The sequence below is a fragment of the Arachis hypogaea genome, chromosome 2 (assembly GCF_003086295.3).
Source record: "Arachis hypogaea cultivar Tifrunner chromosome 2, arahy.Tifrunner.gnm2.J5K5, whole genome shotgun sequence".
NCBI lineage: Eukaryota > Viridiplantae > Streptophyta > Magnoliopsida > Fabales > Fabaceae > Arachis > Arachis hypogaea.
Window position 1 is genome coordinate 60075476 of NC_092037.1, and position 17894 is coordinate 60093369.

A 17894-nucleotide genomic window follows, 5' to 3' on the forward strand; every position below is an offset into this window, starting at 1 on the left:
ACCTAAGGCCAGAGAAACCTCAAAGGGAAGGCAAAAGCTTCCACCTCTGAGTCTTGGGAGATGGAAAATATAAGCCGTCATAGCTCAGTGGTAGAACATGTGGCTGCAAATCAAGAGATCCCTGAGATACCTCAGGGGATAAATTATCCTCCACACAACTATTGGGAGCAAATAATGATAAAAACACCAAAATCACTAGGAATCATGCAACAGAAGCAAGGAAGAGACATAAAGGAGCTCAAAAAGCACCATTGGATCTTCAAGAAGGCCCCACCCTCACTCAGGTGGACTCATTCCTTGTTCTAAAATTTTTTTTTCCTACTTTTCGTTTTTTTATATGTTTATCTACTTCATGATCATTAGTATGTAGTAACTATGCCTTAAAGATTATGAATAATTCCATGAATCCTTCACCTCTCTTAAATGAAAAATGTTTTAATTCAAAAGAACAAGAAGTACATAAATTTCGAATTTATCCTTGAATTTAATTTAATTATATTGATGTGGTGACAATACTTTTTGTTTTCTGAATGAATGATTGAACAGTGCATATGTCTTTTGATATTGTTGTTTATGAGTGTTAAAATTGTTGGTTCTTGAAAGAATGATGAACAAAGAGAAATGTTATTGATGATCTGAAAAAATCATGAAATTGATTCTTGAAGCAAGAAAAAGCAGTGAAAAGGCAAAAGCTTGTGAAAAAAAAAATTGGCGAAAAATTGAGAAAGAGAAGGAGCAGTAGAAAAAGCCAATAGCCCTTAAAACCAAAAGGCAAGGTAAAAAGGATCCAAGGCTTTGAGCATCAATGGATAGGAGGACCCAAGGAAATTAAATCCAGGCCTAAGCGGCTAAATCAGGCTGTCCCTAACCATGTGCTTGTGTCATGAAGGTCCAAGTGAAAAGCTTGAGACTGAGTGGTTAAAGTCGTGATCCAAAGCAAAAGAGTGTGCTTAAGAGCTCTGGACACCACTAACTGGGGACTTTAGCAAAGCTGAGTCACAATCTGAAAAGGTTCACCCAGTTATGTGTCTGTGGCATTTGTGTATCCGGTGGTAATACTGGAAGACAAAGTGCTTAGGGCCACGGCCAAGACTCATAAGTAGCTGTGTTTAAGAATCAACATGCTTAACTAGGAAAGTCAATAACATTATCCAAAATTCTGAGTTCCCAGAGACGCCAGTCACTCTAAACTACAAAGGAAAAAGTGAGATGCCAAAACTGTTCAGAAGCAAAAAGCTACAAGTCCCGCTCATCTAATTAAATTAATATTCATTGATATTCTGGAATTTATAGTATATTCTCTTCTTTCTATCCTATTTGATTTTCAGTTGCTTGGGGACAAGCAACAATTTAAGTTTGGTGTTGTGATGAGCGGATAATTTATACGCTTTTTGGCATTGTTTTTAGGTAGTTTTTAGTAAGTTTAAGCTACTTTTAGGGATGTTTTCACTAGTTTTTATGTTAAATTCACATTTCTGGACTTTACTATGAGTTTGTGTGTTTTTCTGTGATTTCAGGTAAATTCTGGCTGAAATTGAGGGACTTGAGCAAAACTCTGAAGAAGGCTGACAAAAGGACTGCTGATGCTGTTGGAATCTGACCTCCCTGCACTCGAAATGGATTTTCTGGAGCTACAGAACTCCAATTGGCGCGCTCTTAACGGCTTTGGAAAGTAGACATCCAGGGCTTTCCAGCAATATATAATAGTCCATACTTTATTCGAAGAATGACGACGTAACTTGGCGTTGAACACCAAGTACATGCTGCTGTCTGGAGTTAAACGCCAGAAAAACGTCATGATCCGGAGTTGAACGCCCAAAACACGTCATAACTCGGAGTTCAACTCCAAGAGAAGCCTCAGCTCGTGGATTAATCAAGCTCAGCCCAAACACACACCAAGTGGGCCCCGGAAGTGGATTTAAGCATCAATTACTTACTCATGTAAACCCTAGGAGCTAGTTTATTATAAATAGAACATTTATCTATTGTATTAGAGGTCTTTGATCATTCGGTCTTGTGACCACATGGGGGCTGGCCATTCGGCCATGCCTGAACCTTTTACTTATGTATTTTCAACGGTGGAGTTTCTGCACACCATAGATTAAGGGTGTGGAGCTCTGCTGTACCTCAAGTATTAATGCAATTCCATTGTCTTTTATTCAATTCTCTTTTATTCTTATTCCAAGATATTCATTCGTACCCAAGAACATGATGAATGTGATGATAAGTAACCCTCATTATCATTCTCATTTATGAACGCACGTGATTGACAACCACTTCCGTTTTACATGCAACAAGAGCTTGAATGTGTATCTCTTAGATTCCCCAACAGAATCTTCGTGGTATAAGTTAGATAGATGGCGGCATTCATGAGGATCCGGAAGGTCTAAACCTTGTCTGTGGTATTCCGAGTAGGACTCTATGATTGAATGACTGTGACGAGCTTCAAACTCCTGAAGGCTGGGCGTGATGACAAGCGCAAAAGAATCAAGGGATTCTATTCCAACCTGATTGAGAACCGACAGATGATTAGCCGTGCTGTGACAGAGCATAGGAACGTTTTCACTGAGAGGATGAGATGTAGCCATTGACAACGGTGATGCCCTACATACAGCTTGCCATGGAAAGGAGTAAGAAGGATTGAGTTGAAGCAGTGGGAGAGCAGGCGTCCTTGAGCCATACAGTACCTCCATATGCTTATCTGAAATTCCTACCAATGAATCTGCATAAGTATTCTTATCCCTTTTATTATTTATTTTCTTATTTCTATTTTCGAAAACCCATGAACCAATTTAATCTGCCTAACTGAGATCTACAAGGTGACCATAGCTTGCTTCATACCAACAATCTCTGTGGGATCGACCCTTACTCACGTAAGGTTTATTACTTGGACGACCCAGTACACTTGCTGGTTAGTTGAACGGAGTTGTGTCCACTCGTGCCAATTTCTAAATTCCATAATTTTACAATGAATGCAAATCAAAGAATAGTGATCACAATTTCGTCCACCAATACTTACAATCCATCTTGGAAGAACCACCCCAACCTCAGATGGGGAGACAACCATAATCAAAACCAACAACCATGGCAAAGAAACACAAGTCAGAATAATTGGAAAAGCACAAACCATAACCCCCAGCCAAACACTAACCAAAATACATATAGAAAACCACAAAATAACTACCCCAACTCTAACCATTATCCACCCAATAACCACCCAACAAATCAAACCACTTATCATCATCCATCAACAACCCAAAATCAACCAATTTCACATGAATCCCAGAGGATCACCAATCTAGAGTTGCTCATGGAGAAAATGATGAAGAACCAAGAATTGACAACAAAGAACCAAGAAGCATCCATGAAGAACTTAGAAAGGCAAATTGGGCAAATCTCAAAACAAATTTCTGTTGAAAAACCATCAAGTTCACTACCTAGTGACACCATTCCCAATCCAAAGGAAGAATGCAAGGTCGTGCAACTAAGAAGTGGAAAAGTGTTATTGGATGGTAACCAAGGAGCAACCAAGAACAATGACAATGAGCCAACAAAGAATGATGAAGCCATCAACAAGGACATGATAAGCAAAAATGTCCCAGAAAAACTCACAGAGGAAGACAACAAACCACAGACTTTGAAGAAAGGAAAGCAAATCATGGAAGAACCAACCCCAAGACAACATCAAGTGGAGAAGAGCTCAACACCACCATTGCCTTATCCACAGAGATTTCACAAAGAGACAAAGGACCAGCATTTCCACAAATTTCTTGAGACTTTCAAGAAGCTGGAAATTAACATACCTTTAGCTGAGGCTTTGGAGCAAATGCCTCTGTATGCCAAATTCTTGAAGGAACTCATTAACAAGAAAAGAAGTTGGAATGAAAAGGAAACTGTAATGCTTAGTGAAGAATGCAGTGCACTCATTAAAAAGGGACTCCCTCCCAAGCTTGAAGATCCTGGAGGTTTCTTCCTATCATGCACTATTGGAAATCTATTCATCAACAAAGGAATGTGTGATTTAGGAGCAAGCATAAATCTAATCCCATCTTCTTTAGTGAAAAAGCTTGGCATAGAGGAAGTGAAGCCAATACAGATGCCCTTGGAGTTGGTGGATCAATCAGTGGTGTATCCTAAAGGGCTGATTGAGAACCTTTTAGTTAAGGTTGACAAGTTCATCTATCCTGCAGATTTCGTGGTCTTGGATTCTTCAGAAAATGGAAATGACTCCATAATACTTGGTCGACCATTTTTGGCCACTGCTAGGGACATTGTGGATATAGAGCAGGGAGAGTTAACCCTCAGGATGCATGAGGAGAGCATCACTCTGAAAGTCTTTCCAGAATTACACAGGAATGAAGAAATAAGCAAAACAAGTGGTGACTTCCTTCCAAAGCAAGCAACCAACGCGGCAGTAGAACAGAAAAACAAGCTTGTACAAGAAGAAAAAGGAATTCAAAAGGAAGCAGGGGTGATAAACAAGAAGGAAGGTATCATAACTCAAGTCACTGTCAAGAAAGAAAGATCAACAAGAAAGAAAAAGATGAAGAGCAAGAAAAAGGCTCACAAAGGGTGGAAGAACAAGAAAATCCCAACTGAAGGATTTTCTAAAGGTGATAAGGTGCAACTAGTATATCAACAGCTGGGAACAGAAGATTACTACACTGTCAACCAAATACTTTCTCTTGAGCATATGGAAATTGAGCATCAAGGCACACAGAGAAAGTTTACAGTGAGAGGTGACAAGTTGAGACATCACCAACATCAACCACCCTAAAGGGGAGTTCAATGTCAAGCTAGTGACAATAAAAGAGCGCTTCATGGGAGGCAACCCATGATTTAAGATTTCTGTCCTCTCTTTCATTTAATAAGCTATGATTCCTCTGAATATGATTTTGAACTTTCATGCCAGATAAATGCATACATTGTTTTGAAGCACATGTCAAACCTCTAAGTTTGGTGTACCTTAAGGCACACCCAAGTTCATTTTTCAAAAAAAAAAGGGGGATTATTCTTAAAACATATGCATAATTCTTTTGATAAGCATGTGACCAAACACTAAGTTTGGTGTCTACATGTGTAACAATGTTCAGAAGATCACTTTCCAATCATGGACTCAAAACCATACAAAAAAAAGGGGGATCATACATCAAATTTTTCTTAAATGCATTAATTGTGAAGAACGGTTTGCAATGTTAAGCCGCCCCCCTCAATAAAAGATAAGTTTGGTGTTCAGCAAATTTTCATTTTTATTAGGGACACAATTGATCACAGAAAAATTCAAATAACTATTAAACAAACCAAAACAATTTATTTTATTCTTGCAAATAAATTGCCAACGACTATATTAATGTTCTAAGCTAGCTGTTTTGGTTCAGGTAGGAGAAAAAGATTAAGACAAAAGCTAGGAGGGGCCATGATGAGCGGATAATTTATACGCTTTTTGGCATTGTTTTTATATAGTTTTTAGTAAGTTTGAGCTACTTTTAGGGATGTTTTCATTAGTTTTTATGTTAAATTCACATTTCTGGACTTTACTATGAGTTTGTGTGTTTTTCTGTGATTTCAGGTAAATTCTGGCTGAAATTGAGGGATTTGAGCAAAACTCTGAAGAAGGCTGACAAAAGGACTGCTGATGCTGTTGGAATCTGACCTCCCTGCACTCGAAATGGATTTTCTGGAGCTACAGAAGTCCAATTGGCGCGCTCTCAACGGCGTTGGAAAGTAGACATCCAGGGCTTTCCAGCAATATATAATAGTCCATACTTTATTCGAAGAATGACGACGTAACTTGGCGTTGAACACCAAGTACATGCTGCTGTCTGGAGTTAAACGCCAGAAAAACGTCATGATCCGGAGTTGAACGCCCAAAACACGTCATAACTCGGAGTTCAACTCCAAGAGAAGCCTCAGCTCGTGGATTAATCAAGCTCAGCCCAAGCATACACCAAGTGGGCCCCGGAAGTGGATTTATGCATCAATTACTTACTCATGTAAACCCTAGGAGCTAGTCTAAGTATATATAGGACATTTATCTATTGTATTAGGTATCTTTTGACCACTTTAAGTCTTTGATCATTCGGTCACTTGATCATGGAGAGGGCTGGCCATTCGGCCATGCCTGAACCTTTTACTTATGTGTTTTCAACGGTGGAGTTTCTGCACACCATAGATTAAGGGTGTGGAGCTCTGCTGTACCTCAAGTATTAATGCAATTCTATTTTTTTTATTCAAATCTCTCTTATTCCTATTCCAAGATATTCATTCGTACCCAAGAACATGATGAATGTGATGATAAGTAACCCTCATTATCATTCTCACTTATGAACGCGCGTGATTGACAACCACTTCCGTTCTACATGCAACAGAGCTTGAATGCGTATCTCTTAGATTCCCCAACAGAATCTTCGTGGTATAAGCTAGATAGATGGCGGCATTTATGAGGATCCGGAAAGTCTCACCTTGTCTGTGGTATTCCGAGTAGGATCCTGGGAATCCGGAAAGTCTAACCTTGTCTGTGGTATTCCGAGTAGGATTCCGGTAATGAATGACTGTGACGTGCTTCAAACTTGCAACCTGCTGGGCGTTAGTGACAGACGCAAAAGAATCAAGGGATTCTATTCCAGTAGGAGCGGGAACCAACCGGTGATTAGCCGTACTGTGACAGAGTGCGTGAGCATTAGTTTTCACTGCGAGGATGGGATGTAGCCATTAACCATGGGTGATGCCTCCAGACGATTAGCTGTGCGACTGACAACCGCATAGGATCATTTTCCCGAGAGGATTGAAAGTAGCCACAGCTGATGGTGAACCCCTATACAAAGCTTGCCATGGAAAGGAGTAAGAAGGATTGAGTAGAAGCAGTAGGAGAGCAGACGTCCTTGAGCCATGCAGCATCTCCATTCGCTTATCTGAAATTCCCACCAATGAATCTGCATAAGTCTTCTATCCTTTTATTTAATCTATTCTTTTATCTTTATTTTCGAAACCCATAAACCATTTTAATCTGCCTGACTGAGATTTACAAGGTGACCATAGCTTGCTTCATACCAACAATCTCTGTGGGATCGACCCTTACTCACGTAAGGTTTATTACTTGGACGACCCAGTACACTTGCTGGTTAGTTGAACGGAGTTGTGTCCACTCGTGCCAAAAATCCTAAGTTCCACAATTCTACAATAAATGCAATTCAAAGAATAGTGATCACAATTTCGTCCACCAAGTTTTTGGCGCCGTTGCCGGGGATTGTTCGAGTATGGACAACTGACGGTTCATCTTGTTGCTCAGATTAGGTAATTTTCTTTTCAAAAACTTTTTCAAAAAAAAAATTTTTTTTTCTTTCTTATTCGTTTTTTCCAAAAATGTTTTCGAAAACAAAAAGTAATAAAAATACAAAAAATTAGAAAATCATAAAAATCAAAAATATTTTGTGTTCTTGTTTGAGTCTTGTGTTAATTTTTAAGTTTGGTGTCAATTGCATGCTTTTAAAAAAATTTTCTTGCATTTTTCGAAAATCTCATTCATTCATAGTGTTCTTCATGATCTTCAAGTTGTTCTTGATAAGTCCTCTTGTTTGATCTTGATGTTTTCTTAGTTTGTGTCTTTCCTTGTTTTTCTTGTGCACTTTTGCATTCATATTTTCCATGCATTAAAGATTTCTAAGTTTGGTGTCTTGCATGTTTTCTTTGCATCAAAAATTTTTCAAAATAATGTTCTTGATGTTCATCATGATCTTCAAAGTGTTCTTGGTGTTCATCTTGACATTCATAGCATTCTTGCATGCATTCATTGTTTTGATCTAAAAATTTCATGCATTGAGTATTTTTGTTGTTTTTCTTTCTCATAATTAAAATATTCAAAAAAATAAAAAAAATATCTTTTCCTTATTTTCCTCCAAATTTTCGAAATTTTGGGTTGACTTGGTCAAAAAAATTTTTAAAATTAGTTGTTTCTTACAAGTCAAGTCAAAATTTCAATTTTAAAAATCTTATCTTTTCAAAATCTTTTTCAAAAATCATATCTTTTTCATTTTTTATAATTTTCGAAAATTTCAAAAATCTTTTTCAAAATATTTTCAAAATCTTTTTCTTATCTTTTATATCTAATTTTCGAAAATTAACTAACAAGTAATGTGATTGGTTCAAAAATTTGAAGTTTGTTACTTTCTTGTTAAGAAAGGTTCAATCTTTAAGTTCTAGAATCTTATCTTGTAGTTTCTTGTTAGTTAAGTAATTTTAAAAATTAAATCTTTTTCAAAATATCTTTTTCTTAAAAATCTTTTTATCTTTTTATCTTATCTTTTTCAAAAACTTTATCTTTTTCAAAATTTGATTTCAAAATATCTTATCTAACTTCTTATCTTCTTATCTTTTTCAAAATTTGATTTCAAATCTTTTTCAAATCAACTAACTAACTTTTTGTTTGTTTCCTATCTTTTTCAAAACCAACTAACTACCTATCCCTCTCTAATTTTCGAAAATTCTCCCTCTCTTTTTCAAAAATTCTTTTTTGTTTTAAATTTTAATTTTGATTATATTTTGTCTTAGATTTTCAAAAATTACTAACTCCTCTTTCAAAAATTATTTTCGAAATTTCTCCTCTCTTCTCTTATTCTATTTAATTAATTAATTACTAACACTTCTCTTCACCTCTCTTCATCTAAGAATCTGAACTTCTTATATCCCTTGTATTTGGATTCTTCTACCCCCTTCTTCTTCTACTAACATAAGGGAATCTCTATACTGTGACATAGAGGATTCCTTTTTCTTTTCTTGTTTTCTTCTCTTTCATATGAGCAGGAACAGGAAAAAGGGCACTCTTGTTGAAGTTGATCCAGAACCTGAAAGGACTCTGAAGAGAAAATTAAGAGAAGCTAAATTACAACAATCCAGAAACAACCTTTCAGAAATTTTCGAACAGGAGAAGGACATGGAAGCTGAAAATAATAATAATAATAATGCAAGGAGAATGCTTGGTGACTTCACAAAGCCAACATCCAAGTTTGATGGAAGAAGCATCTCCATTCCTGCCATTGGAGCCAATAACTTTGAGCTTAAGCCTCAACTAGTTGCCTTGATGCAACAGAACTGCAAGTTTTATGGACTTCCATCTGAAGATCATTATCAGTTTTTAACTGAGTTCTTGCAGATCTGTGAGACTGTAAAGACTAATGGAGTTGATCCTGAAGTCTACAGACTCATGCTTTTCCCTTTTGCTGTAAGAGACAGAGCTAGAATATGGTTGGATTCACAACCTAAGGATAGCCTGGACTCCTGGGATAAGCTGGTCACTGCCTTCTTGGATAAATTCTTTCCTCCTCAAAAGCTGAGCAAGCTGAGAGTGGATGTTCAAACCTTCAAACAAAAAGATGGTGAATCCCTCTATGAAGCTTGGGAAAGATACAAGCAGTTGACCAAAAGATGTCCATCTGACATGTTTTCAGAATGGACCCTATTAGATATATTCTATTATGGTCTCTCTGAATTTTCGAAAATGTCACTGGACCATTCTGCAGGTGGATCTATTCACCTGAAGAAAATGCCTGAAGAGGCTCAAGAACTCATTGACATGGTTGCAAACAACCAGTTCATGTACACCTCTGAGAGGAATTCCGTGAATAATGGGATACCTCAGAAGAAAGGAGTTCTTGAAATTGATGCTCTGAATGCCATATTGGCTCAGAACAAAATGTTGACTCAACAGGTCAACATAATCTCTCAAAATCTGAATGGATTGCAACATGCATCCAACAGTACTAGAGAGGCAGCTTCTGAAGAAGCTTATGATCCTGAGAACCCTGCCATGGCAGAGGTTAATTACATGGGTGAACCTTATGGAAACACCTATAACCCATCATGGAGAAATCATCCTAATTTCTCCTGGAAGGATCAACAAAAGCCTCAACAAGGCTTTAACAATGGTGGACGCAATAGGCTAAACAATAGCAAGCCATATCCATCATCTTCTCAGCAACAGACAGAGAACTCTGAACAAAACACTTCTAATTTAGCCAATATAGTCTCTGATCTGTCAAAGGCCACTTTCAGTTTCATGAATGAAACAAGATCCTCCATCAGAAATTTGGAGGCACAAGTGGGCCAGCTGAGTAAGAAAGTTATTGAAACTCCTCCCAGTATTCTCCCAAGTAATACAGAAGAGAATCCAAAAGGAGAGTGCAAGGCCATTGATTTAATCAAAGTGGCCGAATGCATAGGGGAGGAGGAGGACGAAAATCCTAGTGAGGAAGACCTCCTGGGATGTCCTTCAAGCAAGAAGGAGTTTCCTATTAAGGATCCTGAGGAATCTGAGGCTCATACAGAGACCATAGAGATTCCATTAAACCTCCTTCTGCCATTCATGAGCTCTGAAGACTATTCATCCTCTGAAGAGGATGAAGATGTGACTGGAGAGCAAGTTGCTCAATACTTAGGAGCTATCATGAAGCTGAATGCCAAGCTGTTTGGTAATGAGACTTGGGAAAGTGAACCTCCCTTGCTCATTAGTGAACTAGATACTTGGATTCAGAAAACTCTACCTCAAAAGAAACAGGATCCTGGCAAGTTCTTAATACCTTGCACCATTGGCACCATGAGCTTTGAAAAAGCTCTATGTGATCTGGGGTCAGGGATAAATCTTATGCCACTCTCTGTAATGGAGAAGCTAGGGATCATTGAGGTACAACCTGCCTTGTTCTCATTACAATTGGCAGACAAGTCAGTGAGACAAGCTTATGGAATAGTAGAGGACGTGCTAGTAAAGGTTGAAGGCCTTTACATCCCTGCTGATTTCATAATCCTAGACACTAGGAAGGAAGATGATGAATGCATCATCCTAGGAAGACCTTTCCTAGCCACAGCAGAAGCTTTGATAGATGTTAACAGAGGTGAGTTAGTCCTTCAATTGAATGGGGACTACCTTGTGTTTAAGGCACATGGCCATCCCTCTGTGACAAAAGAGAGTAAGCATGAAGAGCTTCTCTCAGTTCAAGGTCAAGAAGAACCCACACAGTCAAACTCTAAGTTTGGTGTTGTGAGGCCACAACCAAACTCTAAGTTTGGTGTTGAGATCCCATCTCCAAACTCTAAGTTTGGTGTGGACAACTATACAACATTGACCTGATCACCTTGTGGCTCCATGAGAGCCACTGTCAAGCTATTGACATTAAAGAAGCGCTTGTTGGGAGGCAACCCAATTTTATTTATCTAATTTTATTTTATTTTGTTTCTTTGTTATTTTTGTGTTTAATTAGGTACATGATCATGAGGAGTCACGAAAAAATCAAAAAAATTAAAAACAGAGTCAAAAACAGAAGAAAAAAAAATTTTCACCCTGGAGGCAGCACAGACTGGCGTTCAACGCCAGTAAGGTGCATCTGGCCGGCGTTCAACGCCAGAACAGAGCACCATTCTGGCGCTGAACGCCAGAAACAAGCAACAACCTGGCGTTTAACGCCAGGATGTGCACACAGAGGACAAACTGGCGCTGAACGCCAGTAACAAGCATGAAACTGGCGTTCAACGCCAGAAACATGCATTACATGGGCGTTGAACGCCCAGAACGTGCACCAATGGGCGTTTAAACGCCAGAATGATGCATGGAGGCAAATTACATGCCTATATGGTGAAGGAATGGTATTTCTTTTCACCTCAGGATCTGTGGACCCCACAGGATCCCCACCTCAGGATCTGTGGACCCCACAGGATCCCCACCTACCACATTCCCACCTTTTCTTTAATCCTAATCACACTCTCCTAATCCAAATCTCATTTTCACTCTTTCCCATGTCACACTTCCCAAAAACCTTCACCAATCACCTCAATTCCTCTTCCCAATTCCCCCATTCACCATTCACATCATCCTCCTCTTCCCCATAAACCCCACCTACCTCCATAAAATTCAAATTCACTTTCCCACCCATTCCCACCCAAAATGGCCGAATACCCACCCTCCCTCTCCCTATAAATACCCTTCTTTTCTTCTTCATTTTCACACAACACAAACCCCTTCTTCTCCCACATAGCCGAACCCCCTTCTTCCCCTCTCTCCTCTATTCTCTTCTTCTTCTTTTCTTTTCTTTTCTTTCTTGCTCGAGGGCGAGCAAAATTTTAAGTTTGGTGTGGAAAAAGCCTAAGCTTTTTGTTTTTTCATTCACCATCAATGGCACCTAAGACCGGAGTATCCTCAAGAAAAGGGAAAGGGAAGACAAAAGCTTCCACCTCCGAGTCATGGGAGAAGGAGAGATTCATCTCCAAGAGCCATCAAGACCACTTCTATGATGTTGTGGCAAAGAAGAAAGTGATCCCCGAGGTCCCTTTCAAGCTCAAAAAGAATGAGTATCCGGAAATCCGACATGAAATCCAAAGAAGAGGTTGGGAAGTCTTAGCCAACCCCATGCAACAAGTCGGAATATTGATGGTTCAAGAGTTCTATGCCAATGCATGGATCACTAGGAACCATGATCAAAGTATGAACCCGAATCCAAAGAACTATATCACAATGGTTCGGGGGAAATACTTAGATTTTAGTCCGGAAAATGTGAGGTTGGCGTTTCACTTACCCATGATGCAAGGTGATGAACGCCCCTACACAAGAAGGGTCAACTTTAATCAAAGGTTGGACCAAGTCCTTACGGACATATGTGTGGAAGGCGCCCAATGGAGAATAGACTCCAAAGGCAAGCCAGTCCAACTAAGAAGACTGGATCTCAAGCCTGTGGCTAGAGGATGGTTGGAGTTCATTCAAAGATCCATCATCCCTACTAGCAACCGATCTGAAGTTACTGTGGATCGGGCCATCATGATCCATAGCATCATGATTGGAGAGGAAGTAGAGGTTCATGAAGTCATCTCCAATGAACTCTACAAAATAGCCGACAAGTCCTCACCCATGGCACGGCTAGCCTTCCCTCATCTTATTTGCCATCTATGTTACTCAGCTGGAGTTATCATAGATGGAGATGTCTCCATTGAAGAAGACAAGCCCATCACCAAGAAAAGGATGGAGCAAACAAGAGAAGTTCCTCACGGCCCTCAAGAAGAACATGAGGAAGTTCATCATCAACAAATGCCTCAAGGAATGCACTTTCCTCCCAACAACTATTGGGAGCAACTCAGTACCTCTTTAGAAGATTTGAGCCATAATGTGGAACAATTAAGGGTGGAACATCATGAACACTCCATCATTCTCCAAGAAATAAGAGAAGATCAAAGAGCAATGAGGGAGGAGCAACAAAGGCAAGGAAGGGACATAGAAGAGCTCAAAAAGCACCATTGGACCTTCAAGAAGAAGACGCCACTAAAGGTGGATTCATTCCTTGTTCTTTATTTCTTTCTGTTTTCGTTTTTAATATTGTGTTTATCTATGTTTTGTGTCTTTACTCCATGATCATTAGTATGTAACCATGCCTTAAAGATTATGAATAATTCCATGAATCCTTCACCTCTCTTAAATGAAAAATGTTTTAATTCAAAAGAACAAGAAGTACATAAATTTTGAATTTATTATTGAATTTAATTTAATTATATTGATGTGGTGGCAATAATTTTTGTTTTCTGAATGAATGCTTGAATAGTGCATATTTTTGATCTTGTTGTTTATGAGTGTTAAAATTGTTGGCTCTTGAAAGAATGATGAACAAAGAGAAATGTTATTGATGATCTGAAAAATCATGAAATTGATTCTTGAAGCAAGAAAAAGCAGTGAAAAAGGAAGCTTGCAAAAAAAAAAAAGTGGCGAAAAAAAAATAGAAAGAAAAAGAAGGAGCAGTAGAAAAAGCCAATAGCCCTTAAAACCAAAAGGCAAGGGTAAAAAGGATCCAAGGCTTTGAGCATCAATGGATAGGAGGGCCCAAGGAAATAAAATCCAGGCCTAAGCGGCTAAATCAAGCTGTCCCTAACCATGTGCTTGTGTCATGAAGGTCCAAGTGAAAAGCTTGAGACTGAGTGGTTAAAGTCGTGATCCAAGGCAAAAGAGTGTGCTTAAGAGCTCTGGACACCACTAACTAGGGACTCTAGCAAAGCTGAGTCACAATCTGAAAAGGTTCACCCAGTCATGTGTCTGTGGCATTGATGTATCCGGTGGTAATACTGGAAAACAAAGTGCTTAGGGCCACGGCCAAGACTCATAAGTAGCTGTGTTCAAGAATCAACATGCTTAACTAGGAAAGTCAATAACACTATCCGAAATTCTAAGTTCCTAGAGAAGCCAATCACTTTAAACTTCAAAGGAAAAAGTGAGATGCCAAAACTGTTCAGAAACAAAAAGCTACAAGTCCCGCTCATCTAATTAAATTAATTCATTGATATTCTGGAATTTATAGTATATTCTCTTCTTTTATCCTATTTGATTTTTAGTTACTTGGGGACAAGCAACAATTTAAGTTTGGTGTTGTGATGAGCGGATAATTTATACGCTTTTTGGCATTATTTTTATATAGTTTTTAGTAAGTTTGAGCTACTTTTAGGGATGTTTTCATTAGTTTTTATGTTAAATTCACATTTCTGGACTTTACTATGAGTTTGTGTGTTTTTCTGTGATTTCAGGTAAATTCTGGCTGAAATTGAGGGATTTGAGCAAAACTCTGAAGAAGGCTGACAAAAGGACTGCTGATGCTGTTGGAATCTGACCTCCCTACACTCGAAATGGATTTTCTGGAGCTACAGAATTTCAATTGGCGCGCTCTCAACGGCGTTGGAAAGTAGACATCCAGGGCTTTCCAGCAATATATAATAGTCCATACTTTATTCGAAGAATGACGACGTAACTTGGCGTTGAACGCCAAGTTCATGCTGCTGTCTGGAGTTAAACGCCAGAAAAACGTCATGATCCGGAGTTGAACGCCCAAAACACGTCATAACTCGGAATTCAACTCCAAGAGAAGCCTCAGCTCGTGGATTAATCAAGCTCAGCCCAAGCATACACCAAGTGGGCCCCGGAAGTGGATTTATGCATCAATTACTTACTCATGTAAACCCTAGGAGCTAGTCTAAGTATATATAGGACATTTATCTATTGTATTAGGTATCTTTTGACCACTTTAAGTCTTTGATCATTTGGTCACTTGATCATGGAGAGGGCTGGCCATTCGGCCATGCCTGAACCTTTTACTTATGTGTTTTCAACGGTGGAGTTTCTGCACACCATAGATTAAAGGTGTGGAGCTCTGCTGTACCTCAAGTATTAATGCAATTCTATTTTTTTTATTCAAATCTCTCTTATTCCTATTCCAAGATATTCATTCGTACCCAAGAACATGATGAATGTGATGATAAGTAACCCTCATTATCATTCTCACTTATGAACGCGCGTGATTGACAACCACTTCCGTTCTACATGCAACAGAGCTTGAATGCGTATCTCTTAGATTCCCCAACAGAATCTTCGTGGTATAAGCTAGATAGATGGCGGCATTTATGAGGATCCGGAAAGTCTCACCTTGTCTGTGGTATTCCGAGTAGGATCCTGGGAATCCGGAAAGTCTAACCTTGTCTGTGGTATTCCGAGTAGGATTCCGGTAATGAATGACTGTGACGTGCTTCAAACTTGCAACCTGCTGGGCGTTAGTGACAGACGCAAAAGAATCAAGGGATTCTATTCCAGTAGGAGCGGGAACCAACCGGTGATTAGCCGTACTGTGACAGAGTGCGTGAGCATTAGTTTTCACTGCGAGGATGGGATGTAGCCATTAACCATGGGTGATGCCTCCAGACGATTAGCTGTGCGACTGACAACCGCATAGGATCATTTTCCCGAGAGGATTGAAAGTAGCCACAGCTGATGGTGAACCCCTATACAAAGCTTGCCATGGAAAGGAGTAAGAAGGATTGAGTAGAAGCAGTAGGAGAGCAGACGTCCTTGAGCCATGCAGCATCTCCATTCGCTTATCTGAAATTCCCACCAATGAATCTGCATAAGTCTTCTATCCTTTTATTTAATCTATTCTTTTATCTTTATTTTCGAAACCCATAAACCATTTTAATCTGCCTGACTGAGATTTACAAGGTGACCATAGCTTGCTTCATACCAACAATCTCTGTGGGATCGACCCTTACTCACGTATGGTTTATTACTTGGACGACCCAGTACACTTGCTGGTTAGTTGAACGGAGTTGTGTCGACTCGTGCCAAAAATCCTAAGTTCCACAATTCTACAATAAATGCAATTCAAAGAATAGTGATCACAATTTCGTCCACCAGGCCACGGCTAGAAGGAGCTATGTGAGGATGGTCACATGTGCCTAGAAGAATGCGCTCATGGGGAAACAGAATTTGTATGCATGCATGCATCATTGAAAGCCTAAATGCATGCAGCCAATGGGAGGAGGATCCTCGTCAAGCCTCAACAATGCATGCAGACCGTCCATTCCATGAATCCTTTAGATGAACAACTCAATCTCAACCCTTCATGAGCACTAACGAGTTCCTTCTTCATTCATTGTGGTTTTGTTGGAAAGCTTGAAGACTTTGCTTATTAATAGCCGTTGCACCAAACGGTTTACACACTCATTCAAGCTACTCTCATATGAGAATCATAATCCTCTTTACTCCTAAAACCAACATAATCCCCTTGTCTCACAACAAAACCGAACCAAAACTCTTCCCAAACACAACACAAACTTCTTCTTTTCTCACTTCTTCTTTCTTTTCACCTCAACTTCAATGGCCTCCTCAAGTTCAAAAAGAAGGCCGGGAAAGGAACCTATGGTAGCCGAACCTCCATCCTTTGATGCAACCAAATTTAGATCCCAATTCCATGAAGAGAGATATCATAGGTTCATGGAGGCAAAGAATGTCATCTATGAGAAAGGTCTTGATTTGAAGGAAGGAGAATACCCCATCATGAGGCAAATTACTAGAGAAAGAAGGTGGGAACTCTTGTGTGCTCCTCTAGTTGACATCAGTGCAGTTATGATTAGGGAGTTCTATGCAAATGCTGTGAAGGAAAACAAAGATAGTGCTCCTTACACAAGTTATGTCAGAGGAGTTGAAGTGAGCTTCAGTCCAGCAGCCATCACTAGGGCTCTAAAGTTGAGAACCATAACTTATGCAGAGCCTAGTTATGAGGCTAGATTGCAAATGGAAAATAATCCTGATGAGATCCTGCAAGGGTTATGTGTGGAAAATACAGATTGGGAAAGAGATTCAAAGGGAGTTCCAAGCCACTTGAGAAGGATAAATCTTACTCCTGTAGCCAAGGGATGGTATGAAATAGTGAGAAGATCTATCCTTCCTACTGGAAACGCCTCGTGGGTCACAATCAAACGGGCACTCTTGACATACTGCATATTACATGGAGGTGAAATCAACCTTGCACAACTCATAGCCGACAGTATTCAAGAAATGGCCAATAGCACAAGCAAATCAAGTAGTCTTGGACACCCAAGTACCATCCTCAGACTATGTGAGAGAGCTAAAGTAATCTTTGAAGATGAGGACACAACAAAAGTGAAGAAAGGGAAAGGGATTACCAAGAAGAGCATGGAGGGAATAAACGAAGAAGAAGATCAAGAAGGGGTAGTAGCTCCTAGACAAAGGAGATCACAAAGAGAGGAAGGACGAAATCAAGCTCATGATGCCATAAACATGAGCCAATTACAAAGATCAATTGAAGAACTATCTCAGCAACTCATGCAGGCTCAACAAAGCCAAAATCAGGGAGGCCAAGAGAAATATCTACAGCCCCATCCAGAATTTATGGAGCAATTCTTGAAAGAAAAAGAGGAACGAGAAGCTTGGCAGCATCAAATGGAGGAGAAACAAGAGAGATGGCAACAACAAATGATGACTCAGCAGCAAGAATTTCAAGCACAGATTCTTGAAGGACAAAAAGAGCAATACAAAGAATTCAAAGAATCATATGATAAGCTGTATTTTAGTCAAGCTAAAGCAGGGGAAT

The 17894-nt window shown here is 39.4% G+C and overlaps 1 non-coding gene across 1 annotated transcript; it reads right to left on the bottom strand.

Moving 5' to 3' along the window:
• Positions 1-9331: 9331 nt before the first annotated feature.
• Positions 9332-9435, bottom strand: LOC112767608 (small nucleolar RNA R71). The gene has a single exon (XR_003185055.1). It is a non-coding gene; the product is annotated as a small nucleolar RNA R71 (small nucleolar RNA).
• Between the last annotated feature and the right edge of the window lie 8459 nt (positions 9436-17894).